Raw genomic sequence first — 16,550 nt, forward strand, 5'->3', positions numbered from 1 at the left:
CAGTGATTGTATCGCATGATAGTACAGAAAAGTTGCTTGCTGTACCAAAGTTGACAAGTGGATCTGGACAATCGATGGCTTTGGCAGTCAAAGAAGTCCTGAATGATTGGGTACTAAAAGACAATGTTGTAGCAATGAGTTTTGATACAACTAGCAGCAACACAGGAAAAAGGAATGGAGCATGTCATCTTCTTGATGTCCAGCTAGAGAAGGAACTTCTATGGTTGCCGTGTCGGCACCATATATTTGAACTAGTGATAGGTGCAGTATTCAACAATGCAATGGGACCGTCATCAGGGCCTGACATCGAGATTTTCAAGCAGTTTCAAGCGCGCTGGCCACATCTCAAGCAAGATGATTATGAAACCGCAGCAAGTGAACCTTCAGTGGAGATTTATATCGCACCAGAACGTGATTCCTTGTTGATATCTGCAAAGAAATATCTATGCAAACAACAACCAAGAGAAGATTACAGAGAATTTCTGGAACTGATCATCTTCTTCCTTGGTGAATTGCAAGATTAGGGTGTTTTGGTTATCAAAAAGCCCGGAGCTTTCCACAGAGCACGGTGGATGAGCAAGGTCCTTTATTCTCTCAAGATTTGGATGTTCCGGGCACAAGTAAAGCTGACAGCAAAGCAAAAGAAAGGGCTTGCAGAAGTTGTTCTGTTCGGAGTGTTGGTATATTTCAGAGCCTGGTTTGATGCACCGGTAGCAGTTTCAGCACCAGCCAATGACCTGGCCTTCTTGAAGAATTTGAAAGCTTATGCCTCCATCAACAGCAGTGTCTCCAAAGTGACATGCAGAAAATTCCTCAACCATCTTTGGTACCTGAGTGAAGAAGTTGTGGCATTTGCATTCTTTGATGATGGTGTTGCTGAAGAGAGGAAGCAAAGAATGGTTAAGAACCTTAAAAAGCCTGGAAAGAGTAGTCGTGCCGTGAAAGCCAGCTTGAAGATGGAAGAAATTGAAGCAAGTGAGATAGAAGACTTTGTTTCAGTAAAATCTATGCAGTTCTTCAAAGCTCTGAATTTGTCGACAGATTTCCTGTCATTGCCACCGTCACTGTGGCTGTCAAATGATGGTTACATTGCAGGAAAAAAGAAAGCAGCACAGTTTCGAGTGCTTAACGACACAGCTGAGAGAGGAGCGGCTCTAATTCAGGAGTATATCCATGTTCTGACAAAGGATAAGAAACAAAGACAATGCCTCCTTCAAGTGGTGGCAGATCACCGCAAGAACTTTTCAGATGCAACAAAAAGAACTGTTGTTGCTGGGCTAAAAAACTTGGTTAAAGCTGGCCCAATGCCCATGGAATAAACATTTGTTAAGGTCGTGATGTCATTACAGTATAATATAGTACAGAAGGGTTTAGAAACAGTTAATAAGCCACACTATTTTATATTGTGTCTTGAGAGAAAAATTAAATGGCTTTGTGGCACCTCTAAACATTGTTCAATTTTAACCAAATTTTGCACATTAACTTCTTTTAGGCAATGTAAAAAAAAAGGTAAGGTGGTTGTAACAAAATTCTAAAAAAAAATTTTCGGGACCACCCTAATATACACTAAGTTAATTATTGTTTGAACATAATATTAAAGTGATGATCATAAATGATGAAAAATGTAGTGAAGAAGATATGAAAATGGTCTTGATGGCATGCGGGTGACTTCGGTATCGGAGAGGGAATATAGTGTTATGGCCTTGGGTATAGTGTTACCCTAAGGCCTAAATCAAAGCAAGTGTGTCCTAGGCGCGTCTGAAATACAATTCTTGGGTCATAAAACAACCCCAGACGGCATTTACCCACTGAGTGAGAAAATAGATGCTATAAACAAGTTTCCCTTAACCTACTGTAATCCATTAAACAATTTCGAGGTTATTTAGGACTGATCATTTGGAGCAGTTGAACGACTGTTCAGACTATTGCAGGGCTACTCAACTGGCGGACCGCGGTCCGAATCCGGGCCTTCTGGGTGTTGATGGTGGACCTTGAGCTTTTGGAAGAATAACCTCATTGCCACGTTTCAGGGCTTCTTTAAACAGGTTTCTACTGGGAGGAAGCAATGAGTAACCCAGGATTATTATATGAACATTTACGATTCTGTAAATGATAGCATACAGAATAGGCCTATTGACGTGCATTTTCTTTTGTATTTGTTTTGTCCGTATTGTTTTCTTACTTTTGCATTTTGTGCAGGTCGGTTTACAAACCAAGTCCATAAATATTTTTAAGTTGAACTTGTAATTAAATTTGCTTTTCCTTTTTCACAAATCATGCATCATGTGTCTAAAACGTTTTCTGCCTAGACTGGATAAAGTGCAGGCCTTACTTATTAGAAGAAATGGTGTATTGAAAATGACAATAATAAAACAAAACAAACAGTTGCTTACCGAATTCTTACATATTCCCTAGTCACTCCAAATCTCCAGTTCTCCAGGTTTATAAAACAATGACCACTCCAGTCCATGCCAAAACGTAAAAAGAAAGATCAACTAGCAAAAATTGTTAATGCATGGCCGGGTCACTCAAGCATGAAAATAGAATGGAGCAGAGATACAACAATAATATTAAATGGGCGGGAAATCGTTTCTAACATACCCACCCCCAAAACCAGAGTTTAACAAATGAGGGTTTTACCAATGTAAAACGATTAAAACGAAGCAAAACACAAACCAATTAATTGCCACAAGGTGGCCACATAAACGACAATTAACATGAATTATGCAAATGTCGACCAGAATCAAAAATATTCGCGGTTAGCAAGGATCACAATTGCAACACAAAGGCTGGCTTGCATTACACACAAACTTAATAGAACATGCATAACAGTAGCCTACAGAAGGACATCGAAGACACGCCCAAGAGGAGTTAAAAAACCCTTTTGACCAACATGCTTAGCGATTGCTAAAATTAAGCACAAAAACATAAGTCTACCGACAACTGGAAGTCAGCATAAACGGATACACGAAAAACAAATGATAGCATACATGGTACCAGTGGCAGAAGTGGGGATATGGCATAAACAAAAGCACACATACAACCTAATACTGCACAATGCTATGACCAGCGCAAGTGACATTAACGTCAGAGCAAAAGTAGGCTACCAGAAAAAACACGCGACTGTTAAGTCGAGTCGTGATAATTAAGCAATGAATTGACAAAACACAAAAAATAATATCGCACATAGCAAAAGCATTAGTAGTGAGACAGGTGTGTGAAATAGTCAGACCAAAAACAGAGCTAGACTGCTACAGTGTAAATAACTGCAGGATGCAAATAGAAACAACACTATTAATGGGAGTCAATAACACAGTTATGGCAGAACTGCTGGATGCAAATGCATCGACGACACCGCGTTAGCTGCGGTAGTGAGGAGCACAAGAATAATAATAGTAAAATAAACACAAACACGCAATACAATTCAAATATGAAACCTAAGCAGCATGAGCAATGTCAGTTGTGCAATCGTGCCAACCAGCCAGCCTAGAAAACAAAATTGTCATTTTAAAAGTCCATACTGCCCTCTAGCAGGCAGATCTTTCTGATATCGCGAACAAACTCTGTACCGTCAGCAACCTTTACTCGCACGCGTCTGACAAGTTTATTAGTGTCCGGCATAAATTCCTTTACAATAGCCTTGGGCCAGTGCCCACGTTTAGTTGCCTCGTCCGTTACCAGTACCAAATCGCCTGGTTTCAAGCTTGGAGATGTGCCAAACCACTTTTGTCGGGGCTGCAGCTGAGGGAGATATTGCAACAGCCATTGTTCCCAAAACTTGTCTGTGAGGTATTGGGTCTTTCTCCAAGAGCGTCGATAACCGTCAGCCTTCATAAAAACATCTGGCGATAGGGTGTCACAAGCTGACCCGGTGAGTATCATACTTGGAGTCAGGGCTTGCAGACCATCTGGTGACGATGGGAGCGAAGTGATGGGACGATCGTTTAAAATTCTTTCAATCTCTGCTACCAGCGTGAGAAGGTCGAATTCATCCAACGTAGCGTTTCCCACCAGCGACCGCATCAATTTTCTTAATAAACGAAAAAATGTTTCGTAGAAGCCGCCTTGGTGTGAGGCACGCGGAGGGTTGAAGTGCCAGTTCGTTTCATGCCGAAGTAAGACATCTGCGACTTTCTTTTGATGGAGGTTCTTGAGTCCTTGCCGAAGTTCGCGGTCTGCAGCAACAAAGTTTCCTCCTTTGTCACTGTACAGATCAGTAGGACAAACGTTTCTACGGCTGCAGAATCTTCGGTAGGCTTGAATGAATGCACTTGCCTCCAGGGATTGCACGACCTCAAAGTGCACAGCACGGGTCGCCAAACAATTAAAAATACAAACATATCGCTTAACACTGCTGCGGCCGCTCTTTACCATCAATGGACCAAGAAGGTCAGTGCCAGCAGCTTGAAAAGGAATGGATTTGTTTACGCGTGGAGCAGGTAAGTTGCCCATCTGCTGTTTTCCGGCGGTAGCTTTCCAAAAACGACAGTTCATACAGGAATGCAAGACCCTTTTAACAGCTGACCGCCCTTTGACAATCCAATAACGGGAAGCAATGGCGGTAAGGACTTGTGAGCATCCCATGTGTCCTTCTCGTTCGTGATACCTCATGATCACTAGATCGGTGATTGGGTGCTGATGTGGGAGAATGATCGGATGGCTTCTTCCGCTTGACAGAGAAGATTGTTGCAATCGCCCACCAACTCTTAACGTTCCGTTAACAACATAGGGGTTTAGGGACTGTAGCTCCTTCAAAGCCACATGCTTCTTCAGCTGCAGGTCGGACACGAGTTCCACCGGGGCGTCGAATCCTGGGTGGTTATGGAGAACTGCGAACACCGTCGGGTACACTTGATGCTGGGCAGCTGTGACAATGGCAACTTCAGCTTCGTCCATCTCCTCGACACTGAGCGAATCTGTCTTAACAGTCAAGGAGTCATCTCGGCATTTCCTTTTCAGGTACAATTTGAAGCGAAGCAACCATGCAACCGTTCTTTGTAGATCGTGGAAGTTCGAGTAGCGGGTAAACAACCGACAGAGAGAGTCCGAGTCCGTAATCGCGTGTTGTTGGGCTGAGCAATGTTCAATGTTTTTAACCTCTGGATCGTCTGACGAAATTCCGCCAACAAAGTCGGGCTGGTTTGGCCAATTGCTCGTGACATCATGCAAAAACTTAGGACCATTGAACCAAAGCTTAGCGGTATTAACTTTATCAGGCCAAACTCCCCGAGACGCGAGATCAGCGGGGTTTAAGGTAGTCGGTACATAATGCCATTGATTGACACTGGTAAGCATGTGAATAGTGCTCAGCCTATTAGCCACAAAGGTGTGAAAACGAGTCGAAGTATTATTAATGTAACGCAGCACAAGTTGAGTCTGTCCATAAGACAACACAATTGAATTTAAAATCACACTCCGTCAGGATAAAATTGCAGACTTTGGCAGCGAGCACAGCAGCAGTGAGCTCCAGGCGAGGTACGCTAACAGGCTTTAATGGAGCCACTCGAGACTTGCCAAATAGAAAATTACAAATTACTACAGAATCATCATAAAACACTTTAACATAAAACACGACCCCATAGCCACTGGTACTGGCATCACAAAAACCATGCAATTCAAAGCGGATAGCACATTTACCAAAAAGAGTCAGGCTTCTAGCGATGGAAACACATTCAAGCTCTGGAAGGGCCTTTAACCAAGCTTCCCAATTAATGTTTACTGGCCCAAGGCCATTAAGGGGTTCATCCCAATCAAGTTGAGCGTCACAGGCCTGCTGCAGGAGTTGCCTAGCAGGTAAAATGAAGGGTTGTATTAGACCTAGTGGGTCGTATGTTTGCGAAATCATGGAGAGAACGCCTCTCCGGGTGTTAGGCTTTTGTTGGATACTCACCCTCACCTCCATGCAATCGCTCGCAGCATTCCACACAACACCAAGGGTTTTCTGCGTTGGAAGCTGGCACTGAGGCAAATCGACCTTCGACGCCAAGTCTTCCTGCAACACAGAACTCAAGACCTCTGCACTGTTAGACAGGAATTTAGTTAAATGGAAGCCGCCACTTTGTAATAGTTCACGCAGTTGTTGTATTAGTTCGATAGCCTGATCCGGCGATTCACATGAATGACAAATATCGTCAACATAAACATTTTTTAAAACTGTGTTAACAGTGTTTTGATCAGCACCTGCTTCATTGTCTTTGGCAGTCATCCGAAGTGCGAAGGCAGCACAGCATGGCGACGACTTTGCTCCAAACACATGAGTTTGCATACGGTAGTCGACAGGTTCCCCCTTGAGATCATCGTCCGGATACCATAAGAATCGAAAGGCATCCCTGTCTCCTTCGTCTACACGTACTTGGGAAAACATGGCCTTAATATCGCCCACAACAGCGATCGGATGTTGCCTGAAGCGAAACAATGTTCCTACAAGGTTATTGGTGAGATCTGGGCCATGAAGCAGCTTGTCATTTAATGACACGCCTTTAAACTTCGCGCTGCAGTCGAAAACGACTCTAAACTTGGCCGCATTGGTCGTGCAGTGATGGGGCACATAGCACGTCTTCCCTGGTGTGTCTACCACACCAGTTTCAAGTGGCACAGCATAGCCACATTTAACATATTCCTGCATTTTACCACGATACTCATTGAATAACTCCGGGTCAGCAATAAATCGGCGCTTCATTCCCTCTAAGCGCTTGAGTGCCATAGAGCGATTATTGCACAAGTCCGGGTCTTCATCCTTCCACAACAGCCCTACAGAATAGTGTCCATCCACCTTCTTCACCGTGTCCTGCATGATCTGCAGCGCACGTTTATCCTCAATTGAAGGACAGGGTACCTGTGGCTCACCGATGTCATTAAAATCCTGCAACAACACATTTAACATTCTATCGCAAGACTCTTTTACGCTAAAAAAGTTTACCATTACTGGTGAGTTGAGTTGCCTATCGCCGCCATCTTTCCCATAAATGGTCCAACCCAGAAGAGTGTGCAGTCCACATGGTTCTCCTGGTGCGCCAGTACGAACTTCCTGCAAAAGATAAGCCTGGTGAAGATCGCTACCCAATAACAACTCAACCTTCCTATCTTTTAGTTCAGGAAACTTTAAGTCCTCCAAATGACTATATGCACTACTAAGTGCTTCGGTGGGGATACTGTGGCTGACATCAACAATCTGGTCCATCACCAGAGCATCTGCAACGGAAAACACAGCTTGCTCTTCCATTCCCTGCACAGCCAAAAAATCAATTTTCTTGTCATGAAAGGAGACAGCATTGGTGGTCAGCAACTCTACATTGCTTTTCGTCGCAGCAACTCCTAAGCGAGATACGAGGCTTGAGGAGCATAGACTGACGCTGGACCCTTCATCGATAAAAGCATAAGTATAGGTATAGTTGGAGGGGTCCCCAGCCCATACCTTAACTGGTAAAACCTTAAAAATTGTTGTCCCAGATGTAGCTGGCACAGTTGCGGACGTTGTTGCTGAGATGCTCTTCCTTGGGGAAGAGGGACTTTCCACTTCCACACGGTTTACATGCAGAAGTGAGTTATGCCTCGATCCACACGTTGCACAAGATTTCTTAAATCTGCAATCAACCACTCTGTGGCCTGCTCTCAAGCAACAAAAACACAGTCTATGCTTTTGCACCAGGGTTCTTCTTTCTGCAACAGGTTTTTGTTTAAACATCTCACACTTCCATAGGGCATGCGACTCTGCACACAAACAACAGGACTCTTGTTTATGGTTAGCAGATTGGGAAATCTGCTCTTCGGTTGTGCAAACCGAAGCACGCTTGTAGCCACCTTGCGGATTAGATCGAGCCAGCGATGGTTGTGGAGCTCTCTTAACATCTTTGCCTGGTTGCATAAGATGGCCATATTGGCTGTCGGCTCGAGAGGCTGCATCCTCGACCAAGACTCTTAAATCACCAAACGTGGCACAGTCCGATCCTAAGTGATTAACATTAACGAACTGCTCCTTTAGCTTATAAGGAAGTCGCAGGAACAGCCGTTGAAGCACCTCATCACTGTTTAAAAGATGGGACTTACCCCAGCCATCGAAACTGACTTCACACTTATACATCTTGTCGCAAAGCTTTGTGAGGCCCGGCGCATCCCACTCTGAAATAGGGGGTCCTTGCAGCAAATCTTCCTTCACTTTGGCCATGAGTTTTCCAGGGTTGCCAAACCTTTTTCTCAATCTATCCCATGCCATTCCATATGCTCTTTCACTATTTTGCAAGCAACTCAGGCCAGATATTACTTCCAAGGCCTGGCCTACACAATTGTCCTCCAAAAAGGCGATGCGATCTTCAAAGCTTAGATAGTTTGACTCAATGTATCGTTCAAAACGCCTTTTAAAGTTAAAGAACTTTAACACATTGCCGTCAAACTTCTCCAGCGACAACCGAGGACCATGAACATTTTGAAACCCTGCACTGAGCTGGGGTTGAGGCACGACGATGGGAAATTCACTACTATTATTAGCTTCAGTGCGAAAGGGAGATGTGTAAGGATTAAGAATATTACTAGCACTACTGCTGCCCTGAAGGATACCCTGTTCTGCTTTTACAGGTGGTATCTTTACACCACTCTCACGGGGTGTCACGTGACCGCTAGACTCAGCAGCTTTGCCTGTGTCACTGCCTGCATCCATAACTACAGATGATGTTTGATGTGACACTTGCTTGGATTGCTCTCGACAGCTTCGAATGAGGGTAGAGCATGCTTCAAGCAAACCATAAATGCTTTCCCCCATACGGTTCATCCTAGATTCTATTGAGCCTGATTGCTGTGGTTTGCATTTGAGTAAATTTAAACGTTTAAGGGAGAGCTTCCTTTGAAGTTCAAGGCATCTTTTCTTTACCTCCAAAACTTCAGAAGAACTCAGGAAATCATCACTTGAGCATAGCTCCATGTCGATGGAAGTTATGCCAAGCTCGATTTCAACCAGCTCTTGTTCTAACACAACAAGACCTGGCAGCTCTTCGCTACTGTCATGTTGACCACTAATATTAGAGGCGGCCTCATGCTGCTCTGTTGAGCCACTAGCATAACCATTTGGCTTACCCCGTCTTGGGGTTTGCTTGGGCTTTTTACGAGCCATAATTAACACACAGCAATATACAAGCTACAAAAAACAAAATCTGTATGGTACTTACCTTAGGTGAGGTGACAATTGACCTTCACGATGTTACGGAGAATGTCAGTAAGCAACCTACTAAAATTACAGGGTTTAACGGTAACCAGTTCTACCTGACTAGAACAATGGCCTGACAGAGTACAGGCTTAGAAGCTTCAATCTTTGGCAGACCTGACAAGACTGCCCAAAGTGAAGATCTATTTACAAAATTTAAACAAAGTTTACAGCATGGCGGGCTCAAAGGCACAAACCAAAAAATGAATCCTTGGCAGACCTGAAAAGACTACCCTAGGATAACAAACAACTAGTTACAAAGTTCAAAGAAACTTTACAGCATGGCAGGCTCAAAGGCACACACCAAAAAAATGAATCCTAGGCAGACCTGAAAAGAGTACCCTAGGATAACAAACAAATTACAAAATTCAAACAAACTTTACAGCATGGCAGGCTCAAAGGCACAAACCAAAAATGAATCCTTGGCAGACCTGACAAGACTACCCTAGGATAATAAAACAAATTACACAACTAGCTAAAGTGAGCTAGACAAAGGCACATACCATAAATGAATCCTTGGCAGACCTGAAAAGACTACCCTAGGATAACAAACAAATTACACAACTAGCTAGAGTTAACTAGACAGGCATAACCTTGCACCAAGCAAAGGTATGTTTTATAAATGATGTCTAAAACGTTTTCTGCCTAGACTGGATAAAGTGCAGGCCTTACTTATTAGAAGAAATGGTGTATTGAAAACGACAATAATAAAACAAAACAAACAGTTGCTTACCGAATTCTTACATATTCCCTAGTCACTCCAAATCTCCAGTTCTCCAGGTTTATAAAACAATGACCACTCCAGTCCATGCCAAAACGTAAAAAGAAAGATCAACTAGCAAAAATTGTTAATGCATGGCCGGGTCACTCAAGCATGAAAATAGAATGGAGCAGAGATACAACAATAATATTAAATGGGCGGGGAATCGTTTCTAACATCATGAACAACAGAAGCACGTGTGTTCTTAGTTCCTGCCGCCTGAAACGAAAAAAAGTGCTTCAGAGCCACATCCATCCGTCTCTCTAGCGCCTCACAGCGAATGCTAAAACCCAATGCCATCGAATGCTGTGATGACTCAATGATCTCCAGCAAAAAGCAAGCCAAGGCTACATTTTCATCAAGCTATAGTCAAGGTATAGTCTGCTTTTCAACAGAAACAGTCAGATAAACAATGAATGCCTACTACGGTTTGCAACGGCGCTCACAAACAAAACAATGAATCTTTTTACGCGGTGGATTCTTCTGTAGGGTTTTCCTTATTCTTAGTGTAGGGTTTTGCTATCTGATTGTCTTTTTTGTTTATTAAAAGGATATAATTAAAAAAAAGATAATTTAGGCTGTCTGTCTAGTCTAGGGGTATGACTGCCTACAAAAATTAAACAAGCCAAATAGAATATTAAATGTATTTTTATTATGAATCAATTGTTACAAGTTCGGGAAATTGAGAAATATGCCTAGCCAATTGCCTTTTATCAACCAGTGTCAGAAGAGCGACATTCTCCAGTCGTGAATTTAACCTTCTCGTTCTAAAGTTCAGTCCGTTCTCTGTGAAGTCTATCTCTGAGTGTGTGTCTGAATCTCTGCATTTTTCAATTCCCCGCTTATTTCATAGTAGCTATACCGGTTACATAGTTATGTCGCTTTAGAAATACAGATGTGGTGCGCTAAATTCCGTGAGAGCGGCATTTGTTAAACAGGAAGTGTGACCTGAGTTTCGTGGGAACAGAACTTAGGTTTTGAATTTGCAGCGTTGAAATGCATTTTGCAATTCTGATAAGTTTCGGTTAAATGTTAAAATATAAATTTGTTGGTTAATAACATGGTACATGTTACACACTTTCCTCCTTACGGCAAAATAACAGATAAATCATATTACAAAAACTCGGTTATACATGATGCAATAGTATACAGGTGTGTGGTTATAAGATACTTTACAACAAAATTAACAATTGTAGGCTAACAATCAATAGGGGAAGACACATGACCCCCCTCCTTTCGTCGGATGATGAGATTAAATGCACGCATAAGCAAGTTAGATAACACATACTGTTACTGAATTATATTGTTGCAAGGGTAACACTCGTTTATCATAATAGATAAGGCGATGTCGTAGTTCCCTGGAATCCTTTCGGCTTAGGATGATATAGGCTACACAAATTGCAGTTGCAGGGGTAACACTCGTTTATCATGAGAGATAAGGCGATGTCATATGTACCCTGGTAGCCGTTTGGCTTAGGACGATATAGGCCTACAGTAATTGCAGCACTAAAACAGTAATTGCGGTTGCAGGGGAAACACTCGTTTATCATAAGAGATAAGGCGATGTCATAATTTCCTGAGAGCCTTTTGGCTTAGGACAGCAGTGGCTTGACTAATGGGTTGGGTACAGTTTTACCTCTTGTCCAGGAGGAACTACGGGTTGGGTACAGTTTTACCTCTTGTCCAGGAGGGATGCAGTTTCACCTCATGCTCAGGAGGAACTATGGGTTGGGTACAGTTTTACCTCTTGTCCAGGAGGGATGCAGTTTCACCTCATGCTCAGGAGTAACTATGGGTTGGCAGCTGCTACGTTGCTGCGTCATTCTTGAGTAAGCATTACGAATAGTTTTAAAATAAAATACACAAATATCGTACAGGTAAGTGTCCATGACTGTGCATGCCCCGCGTCCGGGGAGATAGGACTTGACACTCATGGAAGCAAACGTAGAGTGCTTCTTGTGTGAAGAAGGCTTGAGTGCGCATAATGCAACTACGCGTGGTGTCGCTGTGTAGCGGCAGACATGGGGTTGACCATGTTGAAAGACAACGATGCAGCTTCGGTGCTTATCGGCGGCTATGAGGTTAGCCGAGTTGACGTCGTGTGTGGAGAGCTTCTTTAAGTAAAGGCATCTCTGAATAGAGGCATCTCGCGTGGAGGTAAGTTGATGAGGGCCACAGTGTGGTGGCGATGACGTTGATAACTCTGTCGTGTCATCCGTCGTAGTGCTGTCAGTCTCTCAATGTCTCTCGAGGTCTCTCGCATTCCGTCTAGCAGCAACCGTGTAGTGAGAGGCGCATCTGAAAAAAGCGATACAGAGTAGCATCCGCGAGATACATGTAATAAGTAAGGTTTGTACACGATAGTAGAACACAATAACAAAAATTATAGCATAAAATGGTCAAAATGACTAGGCGACATGATTTAATCATGGCGGCAGATGCCGGCTGATGTGGTTCTAGAAACTGTTCAAGTGTAAGAACAGGCAAGAAAAATTTATAGACTGTAAGTTTAAGTGTGTACAATGTGATACAATACAGGTGATACATATGCAATGTCAGTGAATGAGCGAAGTCGTTGAAAAGGAATAGCCTAGTTAACGTAGGTTAGATGTAATGATGGGCACCTGGAATTGTAATAAAATGCAGTGAAAAACAGGTGATGATGCGATATCAGTAAATAAACAATGTCAGTGAGACATGGCGTAGCTTGAAGTATGATATGTAAAAACGGTAAATAATAGCATATAGGATAAATGGGAATAGGCGTAAGCTTACGACTAATAGGGTGTATGTACTAACAGGAAACAATAATGGTTCAATAGAACCGAGATAACATCGGTGGGGTAGGCGTAAAGTGGCTAGTATGTTTTTTAGTGGTTAATCAACGTTTGAACGACGTGTGATGAATGGTGCTGTTTTGTCGATATCAATACGTGGCAGCGCTCCTGCACGTCTGTATAAAATAAGATTGGGACGTGTGTCCTGCAATCTGCGATGCCGAATAAGGCAAAATAAAAGGAATATTAAAATGAGCTAAAAATTCAAGTTGCATTTGACACTGCGATTTTTCATCAAAAATTACATGGTTATGTTTCCCTGAAAAGGCAACTTGTTGGCAATTAGTGAATCTAATGTGAACGTTTAAAAACATTAGCGGTGGAAAATGGCGGTTCGGCATGTAAATAAAATTGTCGACATTGGCGGCTAAAATAAGCGGTCTGCCGCTGAACAATTCGCTTTATTACTTCCCATGATCAAACAACAAAAATCAGTTACGTTTGACAAGCAATAAATTGCCGGCGTTGGGCTTAAAAAGTAAAGTAGGCTACACAAAATTTGTTGGCGAATCAACGTGTGAAATGTTATCAACTAAAATGTTTTTAAAAGATGATTATCAGTACGTGCTTTTTTACCTTAGAAATAAAACATTGTAGCATAGCGTACTTACCAGGTTTTTCATAGCTAATTGCGAGAAAATCTTTCTAAACTTACTTGTCTGAGTGTCACCGAAGTGGGGCGCAAATTATTTATTAAGCTTTTAATCCAGGGGTTCCCAACCTTTTTTGTTGTTCATACCCCTTTGTCATGTCAGAGCATTCTTTGTACCCCCAAAAAAATCTGATTGAATTTTTCAGGCATATATTGCTAAATTAAATTGCTTTTATAGCTCAATTAAACGTTAAACCGATATTTCACACAAAAATAACCAAAAGAAATTAAATGTCAGTTATTTTGTTTGTCACTTCTCAGTGAGATATTTGTTGCTGCTTCATTGATAAAATTCGCTCAAACGATGGTTCGATTTTATTCAAGGCAACACGTAAATCATCTTCCAGTTGCAGACGATTTCTGTACTTATTCTTGGTGTACATCATGGTCGAAAAGCCACTTTCACAGTAATAAGTTGTTGAGAAGAGAATTAACACTGTCATGGCTTCCATAGCAAGACTTGGGAAAGATTCATAGCAAAACACCAAAAATCTTTGATTTTTCAAATAGCAGTTTTAATTTTTGGCAGCTTTTCATTTCGATGACATTCTCCTTCAAATTATCCTCATCCGAAATTTTTGTTAAATCAAAAAGAAATGGATTTGTAATCCAATGCTGGAAATTATTCAATTCACCAGCAAAAACGTAACCATCGGAAGAATCATCCAGTATCTTTAAATGGGAAATAATTTCATTTTTGACATTTTGCAGCAAAGAGTTACAGTAACTCCTCAGCTTACGAACAAGTTACGTTCCGAACGGCCGTTCGGATCTTGAATTGTTCGTAAGTTCAAACTGTACTGTTGTTTGGTGTAGCCTACAGAATTGCTTAGGCCTATGCCTACTAGACATTCGTCCATCACATACGCAACATGCACCTAAGTTCTTTCTAATATTAAACACATAGAAATAAAGTAAAACACAGCAAACATTGTCTCAAATCATTGCATTGTATTTACATAAATATACAGTGTAGGCTAGTGTGCAAAGTAGCCTACGTACACTGTTTTATGGATTTAAGCTGTCCATCGACGTTGGAATAGAAGGGGGGAACGTCTGACAAAAAAGGCAGCTTATTCAAAACACATTAGTTGTTGAGTTTGAATGCAGTTATTCTACGTTTTCTTGAAGACTTTCTACAGATTCGACGTTCTCTTGCGGGTCATCACGCTTTCTGAAGAATTGGTTCAAGGAAGATTGCACTGTCTTTCGTTTCTTTTCATCGTAGATGATGCGATAACACTTGAAGGCATCGCGGACACTGGCTGCTACCCTTGAGAATCGCTCTACATTCGGATCCTGAATCTCAAAAACACTGAGAGCTTTCTCAATAAAACTAAACTCATCGGCCATCAACTTTGTTTCAAACTTCTTTGTAGGAACAATCTCTTCATCATCTTCATCTTGTCTTTGCATGGCTTCCAATTCCATTAGTTCCTCATTTGTCAGTTCCTGTGTGTGTGACTCAAAAAGCTCTTGAAAGTCATTTTCCTTTAGGTCAATATCGAGCTTTTTAAATATTTTAATGAGATTTTCAAGAATCTCCTTCTCCTCTTGCTGAAATCCTTGAAAGGTGTTTGCAAACTGTGGGCACAAAGCCTTCCAGACACCATTCATTGTGGTTTGGGACACTTCACGCCATGCAGCATCAATGTGCTCTACAGAGACATGATGCAAGTTTGCTCGTTTCTTGAAGCGTTGGAACCATCCAGAACTTGCAGCAAACGTTTCGTCTTCCGCACTATTAGATTTAGCTTTCTCTTGAATTAGTGCTAGGCTAAGTCTTACACGCCGCTGCCACTGGTGTTCCATCCATAAGTGGAGAAGCTTTTCCATTTCTTCTAAAAGCCAAGCCTTCCCCTTTTATTGCTAATGATGGTAGACTGCATAGGCACTGCACTTTTCACATGTTCTATAATACGCTCTTTGTAATACGCTTCCATAAAATCGTGGCAATAGTGGAACGATTTATGCCGTAAGAGCTTGCCACATTCACTATTTTTTCACCACTATCAAGCTTAATTGACACGTTTGTTTCCATCGAGATGGCTTGCCGTTTTCTAGCACTACCACTCGCATCACTCGCCTTACGCTTCTTACTATGCATCTTTTTACTATCCTACTATAAATCTCTACGTGTGGCAACATTGATTGAATCTTTATCCTCGGACTGGGAAAGCTTGTTGCAGAGCTTAATCCTGGCAGTTTCGCATACTTGTAGAGGCTTTGAATCACTGACGCACGCCCGGTCACCGAGATTGACAGAGTGAAGTTTCCGATTGTTGAAGTCTTGTTGCCGGGGAATTATTCCATCCATTAGATGCCGCTGAATGGAGAGCAGTCCTTAACGTGCGTTGCTCAAGCGCACGCCCCGAGAGTCCAACCAGCGCCGCTTGATCTTGAAGCTTCTTCGTTCCAGAAGTCACGCGCTAACCAACTGAGCTATCGGGGCGGACATTGGCATTGCGGCAGTGCACTCCACTGGCCGGAATACTGACCTACTGATTGATTGTCGTCGCAACAATGACCATTGTTGGATCACGGATATGAAAATCTACAATGGATTTTTTATATCCATGTTGCCATTTTGACGATACGGAAATTATTATACGTAAAGAGAAAATAAGGACTGTTTCCAACACAAACAAACCCGCCAGAGATGCATTTATGAAAATTTTTTGTGAGAAAATATAAATGTTCGTATCTCCGAATGTTCGTAAGTCGAATGTTCGTAAGTCGAGAAGTTACTGTAATTGCAATTTGATCAAGACAAGGAAAATTAGCAAGGTTTTCATTTTCAGCAACAGCAAGTAAAAAACACATTGTTATGAGAGTGAGACAATGAGGCTTCTTGGTCTACTAAATAACAACAATTTGTTGTAGATAATTGTTTTTTCAAAGCAAAGACGGTAATGGCATAATATCATTTACAATTACAAAATAAAACTGTAGCCTACTGTGAAAGCTGCTCTGTGGCAATAGGTGGTCACAACGGTAAACCATAATCTCTTCGTGGGAAAATTGTAACATAAGATTCCCGGATCCGTTCGTCTGTATGTAATGACCGAAAGAAACACTCTTCTGAAAACGTCTATTCGAGAATTGTAT

General features: G+C 42.0%; 1 protein-coding gene across 1 annotated transcript in view; it reads left to right on the plus strand.

Annotated features, from left to right (window-relative positions):
* The window catches only part of LOC145786614 (uncharacterized), a 74,264-nt gene that overhangs the window by 35,579 nt on the left and 22,135 nt on the right, over positions 1 to 16,550 (plus strand). The gene's annotated exons all lie outside the window — the stretch shown is intronic.

This window comes from Aplidium turbinatum, chromosome 17, assembly GCF_918807975.1.
Source record: "Aplidium turbinatum chromosome 17, kaAplTurb1.1, whole genome shotgun sequence".
In the NCBI taxonomy this organism is placed as follows: Eukaryota; Metazoa; Chordata; class Ascidiacea; order Aplousobranchia; family Polyclinidae; genus Aplidium; species Aplidium turbinatum.